At 40.7% G+C, this 15,425-nt stretch overlaps 1 long non-coding RNA gene across 1 annotated transcript in view; it reads right to left on the bottom strand.

Annotated features, from left to right (window-relative positions):
* Positions 1 to 211: 211 nt before the first annotated feature.
* LOC141086314 (uncharacterized) overlaps positions 212 to 15,425 on the bottom strand; it is a 152,722-nt gene continuing 137,508 nt past the window's right edge. Inside the window, exons 2-3 of the long non-coding RNA XR_012231577.1 lie at positions 1,637 to 1,796; positions 212 to 913 (exon numbers count right to left, since the gene is read on the bottom strand). This is a non-coding gene — a long non-coding RNA (uncharacterized lncRNA). The remainder of the gene's footprint in view (positions 914 to 1,636; positions 1,797 to 15,425) is intronic.

Here is a 15,425-nt window from a genome sequence, read left to right as displayed (position 1 = left end):
ACGTGCAGCAAGCCGAAGATGGGGGAAGAAGGCGACTAAGCCCCACCCATCGGACCGGACCGCGGCAATTTGCATAAATCCCCAACAAGATCAAAAAGGTATTTATGCCTCAAAGGTGTAGGGTCGGGGGGAGTCAAAAGCCCTAATAGAATCCTTATGGGACGCGCAATTGGGTGATATCTTTACATGATATCACGAAATATGGGTGACAGATTTCCTTTAAACTACAAAAATATTTGAAACACATATGTAACATCTTGAAAAAAATAGGAAACTAATTCTGTAAGTTGAAAGCAGAAAACCTGAAGAATGATCTTAACAAGTAATTTACATTCATGAATACCTTTTTGAAATTTGCAATACAGTAACTTGTATAAAAAGTTGCATGAAAGTTCAAGTGACTGATTAAAAACTGACTGATACAGACTCTCAGGATATATTTACATACAAAAGATTTGTTACAGAAAACTCAGTTTATTCAATTTTACTTGAATAAGGTTGTTTTCTCGGCAAGCATATTGATTTCTGCAAGTCCCATTTAAACAAATGAAACCCTCTGAGAAACATCGGCAGCAAATGTGATGCTTGTGAATATAAAATGACAGTTCAAGGATAGTAAACCTCACACATAACAAACATTTCTCCACTCATGAAAAGGTGCCCTAACCCAAAAGGGGAGGAGACACCTAGTCCTACCTGAGGCTTTCTGGATATTAACAAAATTTCCTAATGGCATGAATTTAAAAAATGATCTTTTTCTATATATATGTTAATTGTCATTGTAATACATTGGTATCTCATTTAATATTTGTCTATTTCATAGATCCAGGTAGCACTTTATTGTTTGTGTAGTCATTGTATCAAGATTGGTTCTTGCAAGTTTAAAATGAGGCTCCCATCATCCTCTTGCGCACTACAATAAAGAGAAACCCATCAGTTATAGCACTGCAATTTGTATGCATCCACTTGTTTTAACAGACAACAAATAAACTTTTTATCTAATTGGATGGATGTGCCGCACTACATCCTTGTTTTCTTCAAGTTTCGCTATGCTCCACCAGCAGGATTTTGCACCCATTGGCTCTGAGTACTCCACTTCCTAACATACTAGCAAGCATGGTGAACTCTTTTCCTTTTGCTCTATTACATGTGTGAAACTGAAAGAAATGAACTGGAGTATAAATTGGTATACATGCAACGGGTAGGAGCATGTTCACACTGGCATTAAACAGACAAAACCTAAGATAGAAACAAAATGAACATACACTAAACTATAAGCCAGTAAAAACGATAGTGCACATAAATAACATAGGGTACTTAGTAATCACTGTTTTGATCATTGAAGAAAAAGATACAAAAAGATAGGAAATGCATTGAATTTTTCAAGAGATACACTTGAAAGCATAATTTGCAAGTTCAAAGTTTTAGGAAAACTGGCTACTAGAGTTGGGTAAATTTATTCAAGTGAAATTGTATTTTTAAATTTAACAAAAATCCGTATTCTCCAGACTGCAGATTTTTTGACATTTTCTCCATGTTAATTCAGCAAAATATCAAATGGCTGGCCACCAATTTGCAGAACCAAAGAAGGCTAGCAAAAAGTAAAAAAAAAACCCAAAACTAATAAGCAACTTACCGCTCACCTCTCCAGTCACCTCTGCTGCTTGCTCTCCCATACAGTGGCTTGTGGATGTATTCACCCGCCTTGGCATTTTTCATGTTTTGCTACATCACAACCAGGAATTTCACTGTTTTTTGAGGGTTTGCATCAGTTCATATAAAGAGCATGCCTACAACTGTGAACATTTTAAATTAAACAAATAAGACCCCTCATAGACAAATAAATGTTGATCCCTTCGTATGTGACTAGACATTCACCAATAGCAGAAATAATGGAGTAACAGATCATAAGATATATACAAAATATACATTTTACTACAATAATCATGCACAGTTTTACAACACAATTATAAAAACGAGTATAGTTACTTGGGGCAGAAAACAGAAAGCTAAAAATGAGACATAGACCCCAGTGGAAAAACCAAGCATATCATATACAGCTCTGGCAACAATTAAGAGATCACTGCACAGTTTTATAAAAATCAGCTTCTCTACATGTCTGACAGCCATTCCATTCCAGTGTCAGTTGAATTCCAACCAGGGGACACCTTATTCTACTTAATGAGCTTCTGATTAGGTGATCACCTGAACCAAATCTTATTTAATGAAGGAAAATATAAAAAACCCTGCTGTGGTGTTCGCAATCCTCTTAGGACAAGCTGGATGGCAAAACAAGTGCTAGTAATATCCCAAAAGTAATAGGTACGTAAAAATAACTTTTAACCATGCCAAAGGAGTTGAAAAGAAAAGTCTTGAGTGAGAAAAAAAGGGCTCATTTCTGGCTTTACTAGCAGAGGGATACAGTGAGCATCATGTTGAATCCATCCTTAACCCCTTCTTGACCCAGCCTATTTTGACCTTAATGACCTGGCCATTTTTTGCAATTCTGACCAGTGTCCCTTTATGAGGTAATAACTCTGGAATGCTTCAACGCATCCTAGCGATTCTGAGATTGTTTTTTCGTGACATATTGGGCTTCATGTTAGTGGTAAATTTAGATCGATAATTTTTGCGTTTATTTGTGAAAAAATCAGAAATTTGGCGAAAATTTTGAAAATTTCGCAATTTTCAAATTTTGAATTTTTATTCTGTTAAACTAGAGAGTTATGTGACACAAAATAGTTACTAAATAACATTTCCCACATGTCTACTTTACATCAGCACAATTTTGGAAGCAAAATATTTTTTTGTTAGGAAGTTATAAGGGTTAAAAGTTGACCAGTGATTTCTCATTTTTACAACAAAATTTACAAAACCATTTCTTTTAGGGACCACCTCACATTTGAAGTCACTTTGAGGGGTCTATATGGCAGAAAATACCCAAAAGTGACACCATTCTAAAAACTGCACCCCTCAAGCTACTCAAAACTACATTCAAGAAGATTATTAACCCTTTAGGTGTTTCACAGGAACTAAAGCAACATGGAAGGAAAAAAAGGACATTTTAATTTTTCCAACCAAAATTTTCTTTCAGCATCAATTTCTTCATTTTCACATGGGCAACAGGATAAAATGGATCCTAAAATTTGTTGGGCAATTTCCCCTGAGTACACCGATACCTCATATGTGGTCAAAAACCACTGTTTGTGCGCACGGCAGGGCTCAGAAGGGAAGGAGTGCCATTTGACTTTTTGAATGGAAAATATGCTGGAATATTTAGCGCTTGCCATGTCGCGTTTGGAGAGTCGCTGTGTGCCTAAACACTGGAGCTCCCCCACAAGTGACCCCATTTTGGAAACTAGACCCCCCAAGGAACTTATCTAGATGCATAGTGATCACTTTGAACCCCCAGGTGCTTCTCAAATTGATCCGTAAAAAAAAAAAAAAGTACTTTTTTTCACAAAAATTATCTTTTAGCCTCAGTTTTTTCATTTTCACATGGGCAACAGGATAAAATGGATCCTAAAATTTGTTGGGCAATTTCTCCTGAGTACACCGATACCTCATATGTGGTCATAAACCACTGTTTGGGTGCACGGCAGGGCCCGGAAGGGAAGGAGCGCCATTTGACTTTTTGAATGGAAAATTCGCTCCAATCGTTATCGGACACCATGTCGCGTTTGGAGAGCCCCTGTGTGCCTAAACATTGGAGCTCCCCCACAAGTGACACCATTTTGGAAACTAGACCCCTTAAGGAACTTATCTAGATGTGTAGTGAGCACTTTGAACCCCCAAGTGCTTCACAAAAGTTTATAACATAGAGCAGTGAAAATAAAAAATCATTTTTTTTTCTCAAAAATGATTTTTTAGCACGCTATTTTTTATTTTCACAAGGGTAACAGGAGAAATTGGACCCCAAAAGTTGTTGTCCCGTTTGTCCTGAGTATGCTGGTACCCCATATGTGGGGGGGGCACTGTTTGGGTGCACGGCAGGGCTCAGAAGGGAATGAGCGCCATTTGACTTTTTGAAATGAAAATTAGCTCCAATCGTTAGCGGACACCATGTCGTGTTTGGAGAGCCCCTGTGTGCCTAAACTTTGGAGCTCCCCCACAAATCACCCCATTTTGGAAACTAGACCCCCTAAGGAACTTATCTAGATGCATAGCGAGCACTTTGAACCCCCAGGTGATTCACAGAAGTTTATAATGCAGAGCAGTGAAAATAAAAAAATCTTTTTTTTTTCCTAAAAAAAAATTTTTTAGTTGGCAATTTTTTATTTTCACAAGGGTACTAGGATAAATTGGACCCCAAAAGTTGTTGTCCAGTTTGTCCTGAGTACGCTGGTACCCCATATGTGGGGGGGAACCACTGTTTGGGCACACGTTGGGGCTCAGCAGGGAATTAGTGACATTTTGAAATGCTGACTTTGATGGAATGGTCTGCGGGCGTCATGTTACATTTGCTGAGCCCCTGTGTGCCTAAACAGTAGAAACCCCCCACAAGTGACCGCATTTTGGAAACTAGACCCCCCAAGGAACTTATCTAGATGTGTGGTGAGCACCTTGAACCCCCAAGTGCTTCACAGAAGTTTATAATGCAGAGCCGTGAAAATAAAAAATCATTTTTTTCCCTAAAAAAAATGAATTTTAGCACGCAATTTTTTTTTCACAAGGGTAACAGGAGAAATTGGACCCCAAAAGTTGTTGTCCAGTTTGTCCTGAGTACGCTGATACCCCATATGTGGGGGATGACCACTGTATGGGCACACGTCAGGGCTCGGAAGGGAAGTAGTGACGTTTTGGTATGCAGACTTTGATGGAATGGTCTGCGGGCATCATGTTACATTTGCAGAGCCCTTGATGTACCTAAACTGTGGAAACCCCCCACAAGTGACCCCATTTTGGAAACTAGACCCCCCAAGGAACTTATCTAGATGTGTGGTGAGCACCTTGAACCCCGAAGTGCTTCACAGAAGATTGTAACGCAGAGCCATGAAAATAAAAAATCTTTTTTTTTCCTCAAAAAATGAATTTTTAGCTCACAATTTTTTATTTTCACAAGGGTAACAGGAGAAATTGGACCCCAAAAGTTGTTGTCCAGTTTGTCCTGAGTATGCTGATACCCCATATGTGGGGAGGGACCATTGTTTGGGCACACGTCGGGGCTCGGAAGGGAAGTAGTGACGTTTTGAAATACCGACTTGATCGAATGGTCTGCGGGCATCATGTTACGTTTGCAGAGCCTCTGATGTGCCTAAACTGTGGAAACCCCCCACAAGTGACCCCATTTTGGAAACTAGACCACCAAGGAACTTATCTAGATGTGTGGTGAGCAGCACTTTGAACCCCCAAGTGCTTCACAGAAGTTTATAACGCAGAACCGTGAAAATAAAAAATCTTTTTTTTCCTCAAAAAATGATTTTTTAGCCCGCAATTTTTTATTTTCACAAGGGTAACAGGAGAAATTGGACCCCAAAAGTTGTTGTCCAGTTTGTCCTGAGTACGCTGGTACCCCATATGTGGGGGGGAACCATTGTTTGGGCACACGTCAAGGCTCGGAATGGAAGTAGTGACGTTTTGAAATGCAGACTTTGATGGAATAGTCTGCAGTCGTCATTACGTTTGCAGAGCCCCTGATGTGCCTAAACAGTGGAAACCCCCCACAAGTGACCCCATTTTGGAAACTAGACCTTCCAAGGAACGTATGTAAGATGTGTTGTGAGCACTTTGAACCCCCCAAGTGCTTCACAGAAGTTTATAATGCAGAGACGTGAAAATGAAAAAATCATTTTTTTCCACAAAAATAATTTTTTAGCCCCCAATTTTTTATTTTCTCAAGGGTAACACAAGAAATTAGTCCCCAAAAGTTGTTGTGCAGTTTTTCCTGAGTACGCTGATACCTCATATGTTGGGGTAAACCACTGTTTGGGCACACGTCAGGGCTTGGAAGGGAGGGAGCACCATTTGACTTTTTGAACGCAAAATTGGCTGGAATCAATGGTTGCACCATGTCGCGTTTGGCGACCCCCTGATGTGCCTAAACAGTGGAAACCCCTCAATTCTAACTCCAACCCTAACCGCAACACACCCCTAACCACAGCCCTAACCCCAACACATCCCTAACCACAAGCCTAACCCTAATTACAACGCTAACCCTAATTCCAACCCTAACCCTAATTCTAACCCTAATTCCAACTTAACCCTAATTCCAACCCTAACCCTCTTTCCAATCCTAACCCTAACCCTCTTTCCAACCCTAACCCTAACCCTCTTTCCAACCCTAACCCTCTTTCCAACCCTAACCCTCTTTCCAACCCTAACCCTCTTTCCAACCCTAACCCTAACCCTCTTTCCAACCCTAACCCTCTTTCCAACCCTAACCCTAACCCTAACCCTCTTTCCAACCCTAACCCTAACCCTCTTTTCAACCCTAACCCTAACCCTCTTTTCAACCCTAACCCTAACCCTCTTTTCAACCCTAACCCTAACGGAAAAATAAAAATAAAAATATTTTCTTTATTTTATTAGTTCTGCCTACCTATGGGGGTGATAATCGGGGGGTTTATTTACTTTTTCTTTCATTTTGATCACTGTGAGAGTGATCAAAATGAAAGAATGGAATCTGCAGCCGGCAGATTCGGGCGGGCGCACTGCGCATGCGCCCGCCATTTTCTAAGATGGCGGCGCCCATGAACCGGACCCGCCGGACACCGGGAGCGACAGGGGGACTTAGAAGGTGCCGGGGGAGGTGAGAGTGGGTGAGGGGGGGATCGGAAGCTGGCGGGGAGCGGAGGGAATGGGAGGGGGGGCAGATGATGACAGCGGCGGCAGATCGCCGCTGTCATTCAGTTGCGGGGGGGGCGATCGCCGGTGGGGGGGTGGAATCGGTGTCTCCAGCCATGTCCGATGCTACAGCAGCATCGGCCATGGCTGGATTGTAATATTTCATCAATTTTCATTGATGAAATATTACTATCGCTCTGATTGGCTGTTTCACTTTTAACAGCCAATCAGAGCGATCGTAGCCACGTGGGGGCGAAGCCACGCCCCCTGTGGCGAAGAACAAAGCCCCCTGTATCTGCGGGTCGGGTGACCTTTCAGTGACCTAGGTCACCCGACCCGCAGGGGGGCTTTAAAGTCATGACGCCACATAGGCGTCATGGGTCGTTCTGACACGACTTTTCATGATGCCTACGTGGCGTCAAAGGTCGTGAAGGGGTTAAAATTTCTAAGACGGCAGTCCACTACAACAAGGTCAAGCAGCAGACATTGGGGACAACGAAGCTACAAATTGACAAAGGGAGAAAACGACTCTCCACTGAGAGGGATGACCATCATTTTATTCGAATGTCACTCAGCAACCGCATGATGACATCAAGTGACCTACAAAAGGAATGGCAAATGGCAGCTGGGGTGAGGAGAGTTTTTGTGTTTATAATGTCTTTAAATATTTCCAGGTTAGGTACGTTTCAATTTTTATTTCACTGTTTTTCTTATACAACTGCAGGCAATTTCTGGACCACTGAACATATTCAATTTTATACAGACTACAGAAAACTTATTCTCAAAGAACCACAAAATTTTGTAGAGGGCTGCATTTTCCAAAAGTAATCAAAGTGTGTACACATATTTGGCATTAGAGTAAACTCCTCTCCTGAGGAATGAATTCTTTATTTCTAAATGATGTAGTTAGTACTACGTTAATCAAAATATTATTTCACTTTTGGGTTATCAGATTATCAACAGAAGACGAAATCGCTGTCAAAAGACATCCATTTAAGCGAAAAATGAGAAAATGAAGATTATTTTTATACTTGCGCCGAAGATATAAAAGTAATGAATATGCAATCAATCATTGCAACATATGGTGAGCACTACAGTTTATTGCTGTGAACATGTAATGGCAAACTATCTGATATTGCTAGCTAACAGCAAGAAATCAGTGCAGGATACTTGAGAGACTGAAATTTGGTACTGTCTCAGATGAAATTAAACTTAAGGATAAATTTACTCTGCTGTATGTCACAAGGATTGATTGTAGCTTAAGGTAATATTGCTACTGTCAAAGGTAGGTAGGGCATAACCCATTCCATCACTTGAAAATAATGTGTCCTCTTCCAAAATATTACCCCCAGTGTTTTGTGCAGAAAGATAATTAACACCCTGCTTCCACTGCTTGTAAATGTTCGAAATCACTTGCTCTGCCAACATGCTTCTCTGTCATTGTGATTGTTATTACTCACATCACTTTATCAGGTGTATACACTGTAGCCGTAAATTATTCAGCGCATAACATAGGCAAGGTACATGCATTTGTTTTTATGCTCAGTGATTTTGTGCCACATAGGGACCACAGTTGACTTTTTGCAGAACCAGATATTTCAGGTCTAGTGGCTTAAGAATCAACAACTGTATTTTATATTACCAGATAACAATGTATTTTTCATCCGACTGCAAATGTCCTCGATCCTTAAAAATGCATAATTTACTCTTGATATAAAAAACTGGACCTAATGTTAGCCGCTAAAGCTGCAATTCTAGTTTACAAATAAATTGCCAAGTTATATCACAAAACAACATTTATTAGTCTACCTATGCATAGCATCCCAAGAACAAGGTTCTCATATCCCCCATGTGAATGAAGTGGTCGTATGTGGTCGTGATTACAGTTCCCAAAGACAGTAATTCAGTAATTGTAGAGGTGGTCATGTATAATCACATAAGGGACATGGGACCCTTGTTCTTATGATCAATGTGATTCCATGTAGTCAGACCACCATCGGTTATAGCTGAGGGATTGTGTCAATCTATTTTTATTAATGATGCATGTATATGAAAAAGTGTGATTTTTTATAAAAAAATATTTCTTAAAGTTCTTATAGTTATTTTTTAGTGTATTTTTCTTCCATTGGGGCTGACATGTATGTACTTCTGTGTTATGTGTCAGCGCACAACAGTAACATAAAGCAAATAGGACACAAAAGGTAGTCTCCAACCCTTGTACACTGTGGCCGTATTAGGTATGAACTGTGTGTACTTCCACCAAGTGCAGTTTACAGCTTGCACTTTATTACAGGCGGAGCACAGTGCCATGTTTATGGAGCCCAATGAGATGCGCTGGGATCCACTGCTCCTCTCAAACCTGTGCAACCAGGGCTTGTAACCGGAAATTATCTCCCTAATATAAGCTTTAGGGTGACATAGGCCATACTGCAGACTGTATCAATGTGGTGAAAGGCATAGATGGCATGTAAACAATGGGGTAGATAGTAGTGAGCAGGTGAGCAACACTGCTGTCCACTGATGTGGGGAAATCCAGTCCACATGCCGCTGTACGCTGAAAATATGGTACAGTCAACAAAATGACACTGCATCGTAATTATAAATCATATCACAGGCAAAAGTAACAGGTCCAACAAATTCTTATCCTCTCTTGTTAACAACTTTATCTTTCTTCCAAAATGTAGTGAAGAAAATAAAGGGATCTGCTACCTTAGATCTCATCCTTATAAAAAGGGAGGAAATGGATGAGGAGGTAAGGGTGGATCGGACCCCAGAAGGTAGCGATCAAGCTATCATAAAATTTTGGATAGCTAGAAGAGAAAAACCTGTGAAGACTCAGATTTCAAGGTTGGTTTTCACAAAGATTTTAAGTAACTCAGAAAGGGAGTAGGAGAGATCCAATGTCTGGATGTCCTTAAGGACAGAAATGTCAAGAAAGGATGAGAAATTTTGAAAAATGGGATTCTCAAAGGACAATTGTTAACAATCCCTAAAAGAGGGAAGAATATGAAGCATGTAAAGAAACCAGTATGGATAAACACAGAACTTAAACACATGCTAAAAAGGAAGAAACAAATGTTTATCAAATGGAAAGCGGGAGGCATATCTAAAGAAGAATATAATGCTGTCTGCAGAACCTTCAAAGCATGCAGCAAATTAGCTAAAACTGGTAATGAATTAAGGCTTGCAAAAGCAATAAAAAAGGATTTTGGGAGTATGTCAACAGGAAAAGAAAAGTCAAAGATGCTATAGGATTTCTACAGAATGACAATGGTGAAGTGCTAAAAAATGACGTTGAGAAGACCGAACATTTAAATTCCTATTTTGCATCTGTTTTCTCTAAAAAAGTAAATGTAACAATAACTGATCTTCACTGTTCTATTAAAGGAATAGAATAATCCATACTATCTATAAACAGAGAGATAGTGAATGAATACTCAGCTAGCATAAATGAATTCAAGTCTCCAGGTACAGATTAACTACATCCTAGGGTACTGAAAGAGAAAGCAGAGGAAGTTATTGAACCACTCTCCATAATCTTTGAAAATTCTTGGAGAACAGGAGAAGTCCCAGAAGACTGGAGGAGAGCAAATGTTGTCCCTATCTTCAAAAAGAGGAACAAGGCAGACCTTGGGAACTATAACCCTGGGAGCCTCACTTCTACACAGGAAAGAACTTTGAACAAATTATTAAACAACATGTATGCAAGTACCTGGATGAGAATGAAATTTTTAACCAAATCCAGCATGGTTTCGTAACTAATAGGTCATGTAAGACAAACTTAATATCTTTCTATGACAGAATCACTGACTGGCTGGATCAGGGAAACACAGAAAAAAAGTATATAAAATATATCTTGACTTCACCAAATCGTTTGACAAAGTTACTCATACCATCCTTATTTAAAAAATGACCAAGTATGGAATGGACAAGGCAACTGTTAGGTGGATTCATAACTGGTTTAGTGATCGAACCCAAAGAATGGTCATAAATGGCTGCACATCCAGTTGGAACAATGTCTCAAGTGGGGAATCTCAGGGCTCTGTCCTGGGCCCTGTGTTGTTCAACATCTTTGTCAATTTACATGAAGGAATTGAGGGTAAACTGATTACAATTGCTGATCAGACAAAGATAAGAGGGATAACTAATACTAGAGAAGAGAGAAAGATGATTCAAAAAGATCTAAACAAACTGGAACTGTGGGCATATACAGAATGGGAGGAATGTGGCTAAGCAACAGCACATGTGAAAAAGAATTGGTTATATAATAGATCACAGACTGAACATGAGCCAACAATGTGATGTAGCAGCAATTGCCCTCTACTCCTCTTTGGTGAGCCCTCATCTGGAATACTGTGTCCAGTTTTGGACACCTCATTTTAAAAAAGACATGAACATGCTGGAGCAAGTTCAGAGAATGGAGACTGGTCTGCAAATATTGTCCTATGAGGAACGGTTAGAGGTTACATAATTGTTTAGATTGCAAAAGAGAAGACTGAAAGGAGACTTAATAGCTGTCTACAAATATCTCAAGGGCTGTCACACTGTAAAGGGCTCAGATCTATTCTCATTTGCACCAGGAAAGACATGAAAAAATGGGATGAAATGGAATGGGAGGAGACACAGATTAGATATTAGAAAAAAACGTTTTGATTGCAAGGGTGATCAACGAATGAAACAGGCTGCCACGAGAAGTGATGAGGTCGCCTTCAATGGAAGTCTTCAAACAGAGGCTGAACAGACATCTGTCTGGGATGATTTAGTAAATCCTGCATTGAGCAAGGGGTTGGACCAGAATACCCAGGAGGTCCCTTCCAACTATACCATTTTACTATTCTATGATCATATGATTCTATGATTCCTTCCCACTCCTTTTACTTGTTTACTACAGGAGAGGTGAGGTGTCATTCTAGAGGGAGTTCCTTCCCAAACTTGCAGCAATTGTTTTACAAGTTTGCAATACTATAGCTTTTAAGTATTAGTCAGCCACCAATTGTGCAAGTTCTCCCACTGAAAATGATGGGAGAGGCCTGTAATTGACATAATAGGTAGACCACAACTATGAGAGTCAAAACGAGAAAACAAATCCAGAAAATGACCTTGTCTGATCAGTATAAATTTATTTTGCAAAATATGGTGGAAAATAACTATTTGGTCACCTAAAAACATGCAAGATTTCTGGCCCTCACAGACCTGTAACTTCTTTAACCCCTTTCTGACGTCGGACGTAATGATCTGTCCTGTGACCTGGCACAAATTGACTCACCACCACAGAAGGCGCCATCCCTACAGAAACTTAAGCCCCAGATGGGACTTCTGCTTTCTATATACAGTATCTTGGTCCTTTTTTCCTACCATTTAAGTGAGGTTTGATAAAGACCCGGAACAGGGTCAACACGTTACCTCGTACCTCATTAACCTTGTACCTCATTATCACTCTATTTGTATTACCCTGTGGTGAATTTGGAATAAACTTTGGACCAAACAAGACTTATTTTGAGTGCAGCTGTTCCTCTCTCTTGTCATGATTTCTGGACTGAGTCCAGGTTCAGCCAGCACCTGATTTTTCAATGGAGTGCACGTCATTCATTCTTTTATATATGGACGGATCATTATGTCATTGTGATCTGCCGCGCTCAAGGGAGGGGTGCATGGCCGATCACGGCCAAGTGTCAGCTGATTCTCACAGCTGACACCTGGCACTAGGTGCCAGGAGTGGTTACAGACCACTCCCGGCACTTTAACCCCCGAAATACTATGATTAAACAGCCCCTCTGCCTTTGGATCGAAGACCCCACGGTGTGACGTGGGGTCTCGATCATTGCCATGGTGAGCGGATGTCGTCATGATGACATCCAGGTCACCAGAGTTAGGAAACTTGTAGATCATGCGAAGTGCATGATCAGCAAGTCTCACTGTCAGTGCAAAGCTGACAGCTTCTATGGCATGCAAATGCTACTTCATCTGCATGCTATAGAAGCGATCAGCCTGCAAAAAAATGATTGTCCCAGAGTGGGACAAAGTGTAAAAGTCAGGAAAAAGTTTAAAATAGTTAAATAATTGTAAAAATATAAAAAAAATTAAAAATAATATTAAAAAATCAATATATATTCTATCACTAAATAAATATTTGAATTAAAAAAAATATAAACAATAAAAGTAGACATATTTGGTATCGCCATGTTCGCAACGACCAGACCTATAAAACTGTTCCACTAGTTAACCCATTTAGTGAACACCATTAAAAAAACAAGAGCAAAAAACAATGCTTTATCATCATACCGCCGAACAAAAAGTGGAATAACACGAGATCAAAAATATGGATATAAATAAACATGGAGCTCAGTGACTGAAGGTAACCTCTATGACATCACCTTCGGTTACTGACGCTGTGTTCCCCGCCGGGTTGAGCTTCAGTGACTTCAGTGAGATCCCCGCTAGCACCGTGAGTGCTCATTGTGCTAGCCGGGATCTGATTGCAGCTCAACGCGGCTGCAAAAGGAGCTCAGTGACCTCCGGTTATTGACGCTGCATTCCCCAGCATCTCATTCACCAGTGGTTTTTAGCCGGGACGGTCGCATCTTGGCACCGTCCAGGTTGAAAACTGTTTATCCCCCAGACATGGATTACGGTGTGGGACACAACAACGTACAGGTAAGGTATATTGTTGCTTTTTTATTTTATTTTTATTACAGGAGATAAAGGGCTTCACTTGGATTAGGTGTGGTTGTAAGTATGGTTTAATTGAGATTAATAAAGGAGTCTGTGTCATTTTTTTCAAATAAAGGACTTTATTCTGGGTGTCAGTGTTTACTTACGAAACAACTATAGGATTAGTAATGGATGGGTGTCTTATAGACCTCGCCATTACTAAGTCGTGGGCTTGGTGACATCAACCCCACAAATATTACCCCACTTGCCACTGCTACAGGGCAAGTGGGAAGCGCTGGGCAAAGTTCCAGAATTGGTGCATCTCATAGATGTGCCTTTTCTGGGCAGCTGCGGGCTGCTATTTTTAGGCTGGGGGGGTCAATATCCAGGGCCCCTTACCGACCTGAGAATACCAGTCCCCGGCTGTGAGCCTTAGCAAGGCTGGTTGTCAGAAATGGGGGGGATCCCAGGTCATTTTTTAAAATTATTTATGTAAATAATTAAAAAAACAGCGTGGGGACCCCTCTATTCTTTATAGCCAGCCTTCCTGAAGCTGACAGCTGAGGGTTGCTTCCCCCAGCTGTGAGTTTTGTCTGGCTGGTTATCACAAATAGGAAGGAACCCACGCCATTTTTTTAATTACCATATTTATTTACAGCGCAGGAACAGCAAATGAATACTTCCATCCACCGCTCCTGCTGTCACTGTTATTAGCAGCAGCAGGGGTAGCCTGCTGTCTCTTTTATAACTTAAGTGTAACTCTCATCATTCCTCCCTGCTCGCACTGATTGCCGGCAGAGCAGGGAAGAGTGATGAGAGCCGTGTTCAGCACCCGGCGCCTGGGAACAGCGCTTACTGCAATGCTTCTTCCCCTGCGCTGATGCATGTCACGTGGATGACATCAATGTGTGTTATGTGTATGCATGTGTGCAGGACTTTTTTTTGCCCGTGATGACATTAAAAAATGGAAATGTCAGCGTGTTTTACCCACGGACACACGGTCCGTGGAAACACACTGACATGTGCACAGACCCATTCACTTGAATAGGCAAATAGCGCTCCATTCCTCCCGAGTATCTCCACATGGCTAAGTAGTACTGTACATGTGGGGTACTGCCACATTCAGTAGAAATTGTGGGTCAAATTTTGTTGCCATTTTTACCCACTTCTTGTGTGAAAATGTAAAATCTTTGGCTAAAACAAAATTTTGGTGGTAAAAATGTAGTTGTTTTGTCACTGCCCAATGGTTTAAAATTCTGTGACACACCCATGGTGTCAATATGATCACTTCACCCCTAGATGAATTCATTGAGAGGTGCAGTTACTAAAATGCGGTCACTTATGTGGGGTTCTGCTGTTTTGGCACCTCATGGCACCTGCAAGCCATAACAGTAAAATCTGGCGCTCCTTCCCTTCTGACCTCTGCCATACGCCCAAACAGTGGTTTACCCCCACATATGGGGTATCACCATACTCAGGACAATTTGCACAATAACTTTTGTGGTCCAATTTCTTTTGTTACCATTGGGAAAATAAAAAAGTTGAGGGTGAAAAGAATCATTTTTGTGGAAAAAATATGATTTTTTATTTTTACGGCTCTACGTTATAAACTTCTGTGAAGCACTTGGGGGTTCAAAGTGCTCACCATACATCTGGATAAGTTTCTTAGGGGTCTAGTTTCCAAAATGATGTCACTTGTGGGGGGTTTCCACTGTTTAGGCACATCAGGGGCTCTCCAAACGCGACATGGCGTTGAATCTTAATTCCAACCAATTTTGCTGTGAAAAAGTAAAACGGCACTCCTTTCCTCCCAAGCTCTGCCATGCACCCAAACAGTGGTTTACCCCCACATATAGTGTATCAGCATACTCAAGACAAATTGCACAAGTTTTGGGGTCCAATTATTACTGTAACCCTTGGGAAAATAAAAAATTGGAGGTGAAAAAATCATTTTCGTGAAAAAAAATGATTTTTTATTTTTATGGCTCTAC

Source organism: Dendrobates tinctorius, unplaced genomic scaffold (assembly GCF_039654945.1).
Source record: "Dendrobates tinctorius isolate UK_male_01 unplaced genomic scaffold, ASM3965494v1 ptg000031l, whole genome shotgun sequence".
Lineage (NCBI taxonomy): Eukaryota > Metazoa > Chordata > Amphibia > Anura > Dendrobatidae > Dendrobates > Dendrobates tinctorius.
Note: the sequence above shows the minus strand (reverse complement) of the source record. Positions and strands in the feature narration are given on the sequence as shown.